The following is a 14,303-nucleotide window of genomic DNA, read 5'->3' as shown; positions in this document are numbered from 1 at the left end:
CCTCTCTCTATCTCAGCCTATCTATCCATGGCTGTCTCACCACCTCTCTCTATCTCAGCCTATCTATCCATGGCTGTCTCACCACCTCTCTCTATCTCAGCATATCTATCCATGGCTGTCTCACCACCTCTCTCTATCTCAGCCTATCTATCCATGGCTGTCTCACCACCTCTCTCTATCTCAGCCTATCTATCCATGGCTGTCTCACCACCTCTCTCTATCTCAGCCTATCTATCCATGGATGTCTCACCACCTCTCTCTATCTCAGCCTATCTATCCATGGCTGTCTCACCACCTCTCTCTATCTCAGCCTATCTATCCATGGCTGTCTCACCACCTCTCTCTATCTCAGCCTATCTGTCCATGGCTGTCTCACTATCTTTCTCTGCCTCAGGTTTGTTTTCATATGCTATCCCTTCCTCTGCTCATCTTTCATCTCCTTTCCTCCTTCCGTGTTAATCAAGGTGCTGTCGTAGCGTCCCTCACCCTCTATGCTCTCCGTAATCAATCAGCCAATCCCCTTCTATTGACGGCCCAGTGACATTGAAAATGACAGGTGACAGCCATATTGATGACACACGATACCACTATAAAACCTATACAGTACTCATATATCAAGTGGAACATTTACTGACTAAAGTACCACAACACAAATTTCCAGGATAACGTTAAACCGGTCGGAATATGGACGTGTGGTTGGATGAGGGGTTCATTACTGGTGTCAATTTGTGATATTGTGTCAGAGACTGTGTTTTCCCAGTGATTTAACAGGGTCAGTGCAGTCCTTCAGCTGATCCAGGTAAGTACCTGGACTGTATTCTGCTGTCGAACAGAGTGGCTTAGACTGGTCTAGATGGTGTGACTCTATGTTTTAATGAGAGGATGATGTAACCTGTAGGACCATACATTGGTAGGGTTGGGAACATGGCAGGTTGATAACAGGTTGCATGTGTTACACATGCTGTGTCTATTGAAATATACCAGTCAATAATTGTCCTCATTCTGCCTCTGGTGACGAGCTTTACATCCCACATGGTATAAGGTAGAGGAGACAGGTTGGTTATCACAATGCTCATAACTACTAATCTGGAGCATAGAAATGGTATTTTCCTAATCTAAATGTTTTGTGATGTTGACATGTGTGAACAACATGGATCTCTACTAAACTAATCTCTAATAAACACATTTGTACATTCAACTCAATTCAGAGCACTGTCCAGGTTTTTAGCTATAAGCATTGTGACAACCAACCTGTGTGACAACCAGCCCTGTCTCCTCTAGGCTTCCTCATCCAGAAACTGATGAGCTATAGTGTCCCCAGGAGGCTCCTCACTGTGGGGTAAAGGTGATTAAGGGGCATATGGTACGTGGACGGTGGAACACCCCCTCATCTTTTAACTTTCCTCTGCTTCCTGCCGTGTTCACCCCCCGGGTGAGTTTCTCACTGAACTGATTAATTGGGGCCATAAATATCTTAATACATTTTTCCCTTCCTTGGGCACCAAACTCAAACGATCTTTTGGTTCGTTAGTATTAGAGGCAGATCTCCACCATCGATCGCAGGGAGCCGCGGTGCAGTGAAGGCTGTCGCCAACTTAACGAGACTGAAAATTAAAATTACGATTCACCTCCATCCGCACTGTCTGTCTCTCCCTTCCTCTCTTACACAAACATATTATCACAGCAGTACACCAGGACAGACAGTCTCCAAAACACAAACAAAATCAAAAAACTAAAACAGCCATTCTTTCATTATTCAAGACACTGTGTACAAAATGTTTTAATCCAAATACATTTAAGTGATAATGCCCGAGAAGCCGGTGTTTGGAGGATATATTGGCACAGGTGTTAGGCCCGAGACAATGTCGAGTGCTGGCAAACCGAACCGGTTATCAAACCGGAGCATTATCTCTTTTATACAACGTGTTACCAACGTATTCAAATAATGATTGACATATTTTCATTAAGAACATTATTTTGATGAATTTAGTCGTACTATTTCATCCTTCCTCAAAATAGTCACCACACAAATCTAGGGTTGCTACCCAAGCCGACTGGTCATTCGTTCCATCGGTTTGGTTGCCAGAGACGCGACCCAGTCGTTCAGTCTTTTTGTTCTGTATCTATGGACGCGATCATTCTAAATGCTCTATTGCCATACTGGCTGGCAGCGTTCTTATCCCTTGCTTGCTAGCTAGCCAACTATGGCTAACTTAGTCACGTCAAAAAGAATCACGTGCAGACAGAATAGTGCAGTCAGAATAACAGCAAAGTAGCTGCATTTGTATAAGCATCTTTTCTAGTGACATTTACTTAGATACATCCATAACAATGAGCTAATGAAGCGCGATTTCACCTGGCATAGAAAATGTGCTCTCTCATCAAGACACTGTTGTTAGAGTGTGTAAGCTGTGTTATCGGCTAGCAATCATTTCAAACTGAAGCTGGAAAGACTGCAAACTAGCTGCACTTTGTTTCATTTTACCTTTTTTTCAATTGACATTTCTTTGTATGTATCCATAAAACGTATGCCATCTGATTCATGATTTCGACTGGCTGAGAATTGCTGCCTGCCTGTCTCGTCCCGACTCCGGACATGTTGACTACTATGGGACAGCTGGAGATCAAATTTGGGTATTGAAACAATGTTGCAAATGTCGGAGAGATCTCCACTATGAAAAGTATTGAGACATTATCTCACATTTCTTTTAGACGAGGGGTCTATAGCTGGGTTAAAGGTCAGATGGGACTACAGCTGTTTGTCTAAAAAATAAATGTGAGGAGATGTATAGATACTTTTTATAGTGGAGATCAAGTTTATAAATTGCCTGGCTGGGCTGATGAGACAGGGGGTTGCGCAGTCAGATGGAACAGAGTAAATAGGCATTTCAAAGTCAAAGATTTTGCCGGTAATAACTGGAATGCGTTTTTTTTACCATTAATAAGCATTCAGGATTAGACCCCTTGTATAAAATGCATACAAACACACTCAACTCACAGACACACAAATGCATATTGTTATAGCAATGTTACAGTGCATCACCTCGACACACCCCGCCTACACCCCCACACAAAAAACACAAATACAACCTCTTCATGACACTAATGTGTGTGTTTTTCTGTTGAACCATTCCTGGTAAAAAAGCTCAGGGGACCGCCTCCGGACCTACAGAAGTCAAAAAGAAGAAAAATAAAACTTTCCTTTCTAAGGAAGGCAGTGAAAGAACAGTCACCCTTAGAATTATGCATGGAGAAACAAAGAACAGAGAGAAGAGGCAGCCACAAACAGAACCAGTCCGTCTTGGGAGACCCTCACTACGCTTTAATAGCGAAAAAGCCATTGAACACACAGCCCAGTCCTCGTCTTGAACCTCAGCAGACACAGTTGAAGTCGGAAGTTTACATTCACCTTAGCCAAATACATTTAAACTCAGTTTTTCACAATTCCTGACATTGAGTCCTAGTAAAAATTCCCTGTCTTAGGTCACCACTTTATTTTAAGTATTTGAAATGTCATAATAATAGTAGAGAGTGATTTATTTGCAGTTTTTTGTTTTTTTTACGTGTTATTTCTTACATTAGTACCCCAGGTCATCTTAGGTTTCATTACATACAGTCGAGAAGAACTACTGAATATAAGATCAGCGTCAACTCACCATCAGTACGACCAAGAATATGTTTTTCGCTACGCGGATCCTGTGTTCTGCCTTACAAACAGGACAACGGAGTGGATCCTATGCAGCGACCCAAAAAAACGACTCCGAAAGAGAGGGAAACGAGGCGGTCTTCTGGTCAGACTCCGGAGACGGGCACACCGTGCACCACTCCCTAGCATTCTTCTTGCCAATGTCCAGTCTCTTGACAACAAGGTTGATGAAATCCGAGCAAGGGTAGCATTCCAGAGGGACATCAGAGACTGTAACGTCCTTTGCTTCACTGAAACATGGCTCACTGGAGAGACTCTATCCGAAGCGGTGCAGCCAACGGGTTTCTCCACGCATCGCGCTGACAGAAACAAACATCTTTCTGGTAAGAAGAGGGGCGGGGGCGTATGCCTCATGGCCAACGTGACATGGTGTGATGAAAGAAACATACAGGAACTCAAATCCTTCTGTTCACCTGATTTAGAATTCCTCACAATCAAATGTAGACCGCATTATCTACCAAGAGAATTCTCTTCGATTATAATCACAGCCGTATATATCCCCCCCCAAGCAGACACATCGATGGCTCTGAACGAACTTTATTTAACTCTCTGCAAACTGGAAACGATTTATCCGGAGGCTGCATTCATTGTAGCTGAGGATTTTAACAAGGCTAATCTGAAAACAAGACTCCCTAAATTTGATCAGCATATCGATTGCGCAACCAGGGGTGGAAAGACCTTGGATCATTGTTACTCTAACTTCCGCGAAGCATATAAGGTCCTGCCCCGCCCCCCTTTCGGAAAAGCTGACCACGACTCCATTTTGTTGATCCCTGCCTACAGACAGAAACTAAAACAAGAGGCTCCCACGCTGAGGTCTGTCCAACGCTGGTCCGACCAAGCTGACTCCACACTCCAAGACTGCTTCCATCACGTGGACTGGGAGATGTTTCGTATTGCGTCAGATAACAACATTGACGAATACGCTGATTCGGTGTGCGAGTTCATTAGAACGTGCGTTGAAGATGTCGTTCCCATAGCAACGATTAAAACATTCCCTAACCAGAAACCGTGGATTGATGGCAGCATTCGTGTGAAACTGAAAGCGCGAACCACTGCTTTTAATCAGGGCAAGGTGTCTGGTAACATGACCGAATACAAACAGTGCAGCTATTCCCTCCGCAAGGCTATCAAACAAGCTAAGCGCCAGTACAGAGACAAAGTAGAATCTCAATTCAACGGCTCAGACACAAGAGGCGGCCTGCAACGAAAACATGCGGTCTCTCGTTCACTGCAGCCGAGGTGAGTAAGACATTTAAACGTGTTAACCCTCGCAAGGCTGCAGGCCCAGACGGCATCCCCAGCCGCGCCCTCAGAGCATGCGCAGACCAGCTGGCCGGTGTGTTTACGGACATATTCAATCAATCCCTATACCAGTCTGCTGTTCCCACATGCTTCAAGAGGGCCACCATTGTTCCTGTTCCCAAGAAAGCTAAGGTAACTGAGCTAAACGACTACCGCCCCGTAGCACTCACATCCGTCATCATGAAGTGCTTTGAGAGACTAGTCAAGGACCATATCACCTCCACCCTACCTGACACCCTAGACCCACTCCAATTTGCTTACCGCCCAAATAGGTCCACAGACGATGCAATCTCAACCACACTGCCCTAACCCATCTGGACAAGAGGAATACCTATGTGAGAATGCTGTTCATCGACTACAGCTCGGCATTCAACACCATAGTACCCCCCAAGCTCGTCATCAAGCTCGAGACCCTGGGTCTCGACCCCGCCCTGTGCAACTGGGTACTGGACTTCCTGACGGGCCGCCCCCAGGTGGTGAGGGTAGGCAACAACATCTCCTCCCCGCTGATCCTCAACACTGGGGCCCCACAAGGGTGCGTTCTGAGCCCTCTCCTGTACTCCCTGTTCACCCACGACTGCGTGGCCACGCACGCCTCCAACTCAATCATCAAGTTTGCGGACGACACAACAGTGGTAGGCTTGATTACCAACAACGACGAGACGGCCTACAGGGAGGAGGTGAGGGCCCTCGGAGTGTGGTGTCAGGAAAATAACCTCACACTCAACGTCAACAAAACTAAGGAGATGATTGTGGACTTCAGGAAACAGCAGAGGGAACACCCCCCTATCCACATCGATGGAACAGTAGTGGAGAGGGTAGCAAGTTTTAAGTTCCTCGGCATACACATCACAGACAAACTGAATTGGTCCACTCACACAGACAGCATCGTGAAGATGGCGCAGCAGCACCTCTTCAACCTCAGGAGGCTGAAGAAATTTGGCTTGTCACCAAAAGCACTCACAAACTTCTACAGATGCACAATCGAGAGCATCCTGGCGGGCTGTATCACCGCCTGGTATGGCAACTGCACCGCCCTCAACCGTAAGGCTCTCCAGAGGGTAGTGAGGTCTGCACAACGCATCACCGGGGGCAAACTACCTGCCCTCCAGGACACCTACACCACCCGATGTCACAGGAAGGCCATAAAGATCATCAAGGACATCAACCACCCGAGCCACTGCCTGTTCACCCCGCTATCATCCAGAAGGCGAGGTCAGTACAGGTGCATCAAAGCTGGGACCGACTGAAAAACAGCTTCTATCTCAAGGCCATCAGACTGTTAAACAGCCACCACTAACACTGAGTGGCTGCTGCCAACACACTGACACTGACTCAACACCAGCCACTTTAATAATGGGAATTGATGGGAAATGATGTAAATATATCACTAGCCACTTTAAACAATGCTACCTTATATAATGTTACTTACCCTACATTATTCATCTCATATGCATACGTATATACTGTACTCTATATCATCGACTGTATCGTTATGTAATACATGTATCACTAGCCACTTTAAACTATGCCACTTTGTTTACATACTCATCTCATTTGTACATACTGTACTCGATACCATCTACTGTATCTTGCCTATGCTGCTCTGTACCATCACTCATTCATATATCCTTATGTACATATTCTTTATCCCCTTACACTGTGTACAAGACAGTAGTTTTGGAATTGTTAGTTAGATTACTTGTTATTACTGCATTGTCGGAACTAGAAGCACAAGCATTTCGCTACACTCGCATTAACATCTGCTAACCATGTGTATGTGACAAATAAAATTTGATTTGATTTGAAGTGCACCAGCCCCTCCTGCAGCAAAGCACCCCCACAACATGATGCTGCCACCCCCGTGATTCACGGTTGGGATGTTGTTCTTCGGCTTGCAAGCCTCCCCCTTTTTCCTCCAAACATAACGATGGTCATTATGGCCAAACAGTTCTATTTTTGTTTCATCAGACCAGAGAACATTTCTCCAAAAAGTACCAACTTTGCCCCCATGTGCAGTCGCAAACCGTAGTCTGGCTTTTTTATGGCGGTTTTGGAGCAGTGGCTTCTTCCTTGCAGAGCGGCCTTTCAGGTTATGTCGATTATAGGACTCGTTTTACTGTTGATATAGATACTTTTGTACCGGTTTCCTCCAGCATCTTCACAAGGTCCTTTTTTGCAGTTCTGGGACTAATTTGCACTTCTCGCACCAAAGTACATTCATCTCTAAGAGACCGAACACGTCTCCTTCCTGAGCGGTATGACGGCTGTGTGGTTCCATGGTGTTTATACTTGTGTACTATTGTTTGTACAGATGAACGTGGTACCTTCAGGTGTTTGGAAATTGCTCCCAAGGATGAACTAGACTTGTGGAGGTATAAAAAAAAAAATTATGAGGTCTTGGCTGATTTCTTTGTATTTTCCCATGATGTCAAGCAAAGAGGCACTGAGTTTGAAGGTAGGCCTTGAAATACATCCACAGGTACACTTCCAATTGCCTGAAATTCAGAAGCTTCTAAAGCCATGACATAATTTTCTGGAATTTTCCAAGCTGTTTAAAGGCACAGTCAACTTAGTGTATGTAAACATCTGACCCACATGTGAAATAATCTCTCTGTAAAATTACTTGTGTCATGCACAAAGTAGATGTCCTAACCGACTTGCCAAAACTATAGTTTGTTGACAAGAAATGTGTGGAGTGGTTGAAAAACAAGTTTTTTTATGACTCCAACCTAAGTGTAAGTAAACTTCTGACTTCAACTGTATCAGCAGACCTGGAGGATGAGTGGTCATTCCTCCTTGCTTCTTCTCACTGAAGACCTTTAGGATAAATCAGATGGAATTCATACATCCTCACACTGACTGAGTCTGGGCTGCAGGTGAAACCTGTCAGAAGACGGTAATGTAAGCGTTGAGCATAATGGCTGCATGGGCACCAGTCACCTGCCATTCCCTGCCAGGCGTGAAGAGGTACATACCCTGAGATGGGAGGGTCTGTCAGCACAGAAAGACAGAGAACAAACAAAAGGAGAGAACCAGGAAGAGGGGTGTAATCCTTGTTCTAGTGCAGAAGGATAAGACCACTTCAGGGCCGCTCCCTGCCAAGAGCTTAGAATAAAAAAGGATCATTGTAACACAAAGACAAACGGGGCCTAATGATCCACAGGGTCCCAGATCCTTCAGTGGTTTGTAGCTGGATTAAACCTCAGTGGTCTATAGCTGGGATAAAGGTCAGAGGGGTCTATAGCTGGGATAAAGGTCAGAGGGGTCTATAGCTGGGTTAAAGGTCAGAAGGGTCTATGGCTGGGTTAAAGGTCAGAGTGTTCTGGGTTCAAGTGAAACTGTTTGTGGGAGACGGTATACAGTACAAGGAATTGCGGGTGTGTGTGCCTGGGTGTGTGCGTAAGGGGGGGGGGGGGGGGGGGGGGTGAGTACAAGCAGCATCACAATGTGATCATCATTTCCTCAAGGGAAAATATAATTAATTTGCCATCCATTCCTTCACTACTACAGCCCAATGGCACAATCAAAAAACGACCATCTGATTACTATGAATTGAACATGCTTAGCGCTGAGTGTGTAAGTATAGGGATATACTACTACTATACTATACCCTGACCCCTCTCGGCATTCACATCCACTCAAGTGTTAAATCATTCATAGACTGATTCCCGCCCTGCACTGCTCAAGTTCATTCTCACTGGAAACCATCAGAGAGCTATGTTTTTAACAGCACCTAACATACTAGTGGTGAAGGTTCTACGGCCATTTTGTTAGAAACAAGGCAACGACTTGCAGACTTGTTTACGTGTTGCTGTGCGTTTTGTTGCCCACCTTACTTTGCTACCTGACAACTTTACGGTTTTTACTTTTTAATTACCGTTTATATTTTAGTTTCTTTAGTTTTAGTTTTTCCCTCACTCCACTTTTTTTTCATTCAACTGTTTCACTCCGGACGCTTTATCTGGACATGGTTCGTCAGGACCTCCAACAGCCAAAGCTAAGTAGTAACATTAACATGATGCCTTCTAATTGCAGTCGCTGTACTCATAATATACAGGAGAACGATAGCTTTATGGCAAGGATAGCTGTGCTGTAAGACCTACTTCAGATGCAATCGTTAGGCAAGGGTAATTTCAGTGTAGGAAAGGATGAAACAGTGTCTGTGCCACCAGTAAGTACAGATAGTAACTTTAGTATAAATCCCCTCGCACGGTTCCCGCAGCCGGACAACTTTCTCATGGGTTCTGGAGGGAAATGCTGTAGGAATGCTCAACCGGTGTCGCTCATTCAGCCGACAGAAACTTTCAACCGGTTGTCCCCATTAAGCAGCGGTTGTCCCCATTAAGCAGTGAGTCTGAGGCTGAGCCTTCTCCTGTCTCTACTCCTCCCGTTACAGGGTCTGAGACGTCGAAGCTTCCCACCATTAGCTCTGACAAATTGAAAACCCTAGTCATTGGCGACTCCATTACTCGCAGTATTAGACTTAAAACTAATCATCCAGTGATCATACACTGTTTACCAGGGAGCAGGGCTACCGACGTTAAGGCTAATCTGAAGATGGTGCTGGCTAAAGCTAAAACTGCCGAGTATAGAGATATTGTTATCCACGTCGGCACCAACGATATTAGGATGAAACAGTCAGAGATCACCAAGCGCAACATAGCTTCAGCGTGTAAATCAGCTAGAAAGATGTGTCGGCATCGAGTAATTGTCTCTGGTCCCCTCCCAGTTAGGGGGAGTGATGAGCTCTACAAAAGAGTCTCACAACTCAATCGCTGGTTGAAAACTGTTTTCTGCCCCTCCCAAAAGATAGAATTTGTAGATAATTGGCCCTCTTTCTGGGACTCACCCACAAACAGGACCAAGCCTGGCCTGCTGAGGAGTGACGGACTCCATCCTAGCTGGAGGGGTGCTCTCATCTTATCTACCAACATAGACAGGGCTCTAACTCCTCTAGCTTCACAATGAAATAGGGTGCAGGCCAGGCAGCAGGCTGTTAGTCACCGTGCCAGCTTAGTGGAGTCTGCCACTAGCACAGTCAGTGTAGTCAGCTCAGCTATCCCCATTGAAACCGTGTCTGTGCCTCGACCTAAGTTGGGCAAAACTAAACATGGTGGTGTTTGCCTTAGCAATCTCACAATAATCTGAATATCTGGACTTGTCCAGTGACTGCTGAGAAAGATCAGTTGACAACAGGGGAAAGTCCTTGTGGCGGCACGGAGAGACGGCTGACAGGAGGGAATAGACCCCACTGGGACAGTCATGGGGTAGCTTCCCATTTCTGTAGTTTCCCATGCTTCGCAGTATGTTGGTATGCGGAAGATGACTCATCGGCTGACAACATGGTAACGACTGGACCGGAAACGACTACGAGTAATGAGAGCACAGCACAAGAGAACACCACAGCAACTGTCACAAGTTCTGCTGCAACAGCGGGCCACAAACAGATACAGGTATGTGTCTGTGGTTGGAGGAAAGTTACATCACACCATGGGTTGAGGATCCACCAGGGGAAGAAGGGGTGTTTGGGTAAAGAGAGACAGAGGCCTCGCATTGATTACTTTCTGCGAAAGCGATCAAATCAGTCGAATGAAGCACAGCAACTGGACGCAAACCATAGTTTGCAGTGCATCAGTACCACTGTCATGGAGGACGTAAACTCAAGCACCGAAGTAACAACTGAGGTGGAACCAACAACAGGAGTGGAACTCACCGAGCCTCCCAGACCTGCAGTCGAGAGGAGACTACCAGGGCACAGGCCGTATGTGAAGTGGCCTGGCGCCAGTGACAAGAAGTTGTGGGAAACAGTGAATACTGACCTTACCTTGACCCTCGAGAAACTTCAAGGCACAGTGGAGAAGAAGTTGGAGAGGATGGGGGACATTATCTATGAGTACGGGACAGAAAGATTTGGAGTGGAAGAGGCAAAAGGCGGGAGAAAGGTTCCAACCCCACCAGTTTCCAGGAGGCAACAAGAAATCAAGCGCCTCGTTCAAGAAAGGCGACAGCTTAAGAAACAGTGGAAGAAGGCCTCGGAAGTGGAAAAGGAGGGCATAGAGGCACTTCAGGCTGATATCAAAACCCGGTTGGCATCCCTCCGCAGAGCAGAGAACCTACGGAAACGCAGAAGGAAGAAAGAACAAACTAGAACTCGATTCTATAAAGATCCCTTCAAGTTCCTTAAAAGTCTCTTCACGAAGGAAAAAAGTGGAGCTCTAAAAACAACAAAGAAAGACCTAGAGGAGCACCTGAGAACAACAAACTTTGACTCAAAGCGACATGAACATCTGGCCATCCCATCAGATATCCCACCCATTGAACCCCCGGAACATCATATTGAGACCAGCCCTCCGACATGGAAAGAGGTGGAAAACACAGTTCGACGGGCAAGAACAGCATCAGCCCCGGGGCCAAATGGAGTCCCGTACAAAGTGTATAAGAACGCACCAGACGTCCTGAGGTTCCTCTGGAGGCTTATGAGAACAGCTTGGAAAAATAAGATAATACCCAAAGTGTGGCGTAGGGCAGGCGGGGTCCTGATCCCTAAGGAGAAGGATGCAGTGAACATCAGACTATTCCGCCCAATCTCCTTACTGAATGTCGAGGTTAAAATCTTCTTTAGGGTCATTGCCCAGAGGATGGCCGAGTACCTGCAAAGGAATGCGTACGTCGATACATCTGTACAGAAGGCAGGAATATCAGGGTTCTCTGGCTGCTTGGAACATTCCAGCATGATCTGGCACCAGATCCAAATGGCCAAGGTGGAAAAAAGTATTTCTCGACCTCGCCAATGCATTTGGCTCCGTGCCCCATGAACTCCTGTGGTCAGCCTTCAGATTTTTCCACATACCGGACACCATCACAACCCTGGTGAAGTCGTACTTCCAGGATCTGCAGTTCTGCTTCACCACCTCACAGTTCACCACCTCATGGCATTGCCTGAATGTAGGTATAATGGCGGGATGTACCATTTCTCTGTTGGCATTCATAATGGCAATGGAGGTTATCATCAGATCCTCAAAATGGGTTGCTGGTGGACAGCGAGTCGACTCTGGTTTCCGCCTCCCTCCACTCAGAGCCTACATGGACGACATTACAACATTGACCACCACTGTCCTATGCACCAGGAGACTACTCAGAAAACTCTAGGAGAACATCAGCTGGGCCCGTATGAAGATTAAACCATCCAAGTCACGCAGCATCTCGATTGTGAAGGGAGTACTCTCTGACCTGAAATTCTTCATCGGAGATGACCAAATCCCAACAGTGTCTGAGCAGCCGGTAAAAAGCCTTGGAAGGTGGTATGATGCAAGCCTGAAGGACAAAGACCAGGTGCAACAGCTGCGCAAAGACATCAGTAGTAGCCTACAATCCATCGACAACACCCAGCTACCTGGAAAGTTAAAGGCCTGGTGTCTGCAGTTTGGCCCTTAGCAGTGTATGAGGTTCCAATCTCAACAGTGGAGAAGATGGAAAGAGGAGTCACAGGCTACTTAAAGAAGTGGCTCGGAGTTCCACGATGCCTTACCACCATAGGCCTCTATGGAGATTGTGTCCTCAAGCTGCCCCTCACCAGTCTAACAGAGGAATTCAAGTGTTCAAAAACCAGGCTCCAGATGACACTGAATGAATCTCGAGACCCAGTGGTGAGCAACAACGCGCAGACCTTGGCAACTGGGCGCAAATGGAGGCCAGGAAAAGCAGTCCAGGAGGCAACAGCAGCCCTCAGACATGCTGACATTGTGGGTCATGTTCAGCAAGGGAGAGGAGGCCTTGGGCTAACTAGCCGTGCTGCTTGGAGTAAGGCCACTGCACCAGAGCGGCGGAAGATGGTAGTGCAGGAAGTACGCCATCAGGAGGAGGCTGCAAGGTGGGCCAAGGCAGTCTCTCTTTCCAAACAGGGACAGTGGACTCGATGGGACAGTGTGGAGAAGAGGAAGATCAGCTGGAAGGATCTGTGGGCCATGGAAGCAAGGCGGTTGAGCTTTTCCATCAGAGCAACATATGACGTCCTTCCAACTCCAGTTAATCTTCACCAATGGTATGGTGAAGATCCGGACTGTGCCCTCTGTTCCATGCCAGCCAACCTCAGGCACATTCTCACAGGGTGTAAAACAAGCCTCACCCAAGGACGCTACACTTGGCATCACAACCAAGTCCTTAAAAACCTTGCGTCCGCCCTGGAGGACAAGCGAGCTGCCACCAACTCCCTACCACCCCCAGCAGCATCACACCCCTTACGGACAAACTTTGTCCGCGAAGGGGCTAAACCACCAAAGCGCAGCTCGACACCATTAGAGCGAGACCAGCTGCGCTTGGCCCGCGACTGGAAAATGCTAGCTGACATTGGCCGGCAACTTGTGTTTCCTCCGGAGATCGCAACCACCACCCTAAGACCTGACATGGTGCTCTGGTCCCGTTCGCTCAAGAAGGTCTTCATCATTGAGCTCACAGTACCCTGGGAGGACTCAGTAGATGAGGCTTATGAGCGAAAGCATCTGCGCTATGCCGATCTAGCTGCCGAAGCACGGCATCATGGCTGGAACACAGAAGTCCGACCAGTGGAGGTGGGCTGCAGAGGTTTTGTGGCAACATCTACAACCAGACTGCTTAGAGACCTTGGAATTAAGGGCCAGAGCCAGCGTTCGGCAATCAAAGCTGTATCGGAGGCGGCAGAAGGCAGCAGTCAGTGGCTCTGGATGAAGAGGAAAGACCCCAGCTGGGCCCCGAAGTGAGAGGGCCAGGAGGTATGCGGTCAACAATGCTTGACTCAGGGAGGAGGATGCCCCTGCCATGCATAGTCCCATGGGATGTTGGCTATCATCAACAAGGCAACTCCTATGACTAATTGGGAATGGGACGCAAGCGTAGGATTGATCACCCTGTCGCTGGCCGCCTTTGGGGAGGGTGTATAGTGTGAAAGGCCGAAACACCCTAGGAACCAAAGGTACACTACTGACGATGCGCTCCCCAAATTTCACCAGGCTCACTGTTCATTAACTCTTGGAAGTGCTTGCACAAAGGATAGTAACATCTCCTCCTGTGTTCTTGGAATCAGTGTAGTCAGCTCAGCTATCCCCATTGAAACCGTGTCTGTGCCTCGACCTAAGTTGGGCAAAACTAAACATGGCGGTGTTTGCCTTAGCAATCTCACAAGGATAAAGACCTCCTCCATTCCTGCCATTATTGAAAGAGATCGTGATACCTCACATCTCAAAATAGGGCTACTTAATGTTAGATCCCTTACTTCAAAGGCAGTTATAGTCAATGAACTAATAATCACTGATCA

This window comes from Oncorhynchus clarkii, chromosome 28 (assembly GCF_045791955.1).
Source record: "Oncorhynchus clarkii lewisi isolate Uvic-CL-2024 chromosome 28, UVic_Ocla_1.0, whole genome shotgun sequence".
Classification (NCBI taxonomy): domain Eukaryota; kingdom Metazoa; phylum Chordata; class Actinopteri; order Salmoniformes; family Salmonidae; genus Oncorhynchus; species Oncorhynchus clarkii.
The sequence above is the reverse complement of the archived record's forward strand: the minus strand, read 5'-3'. Positions refer to the sequence as shown.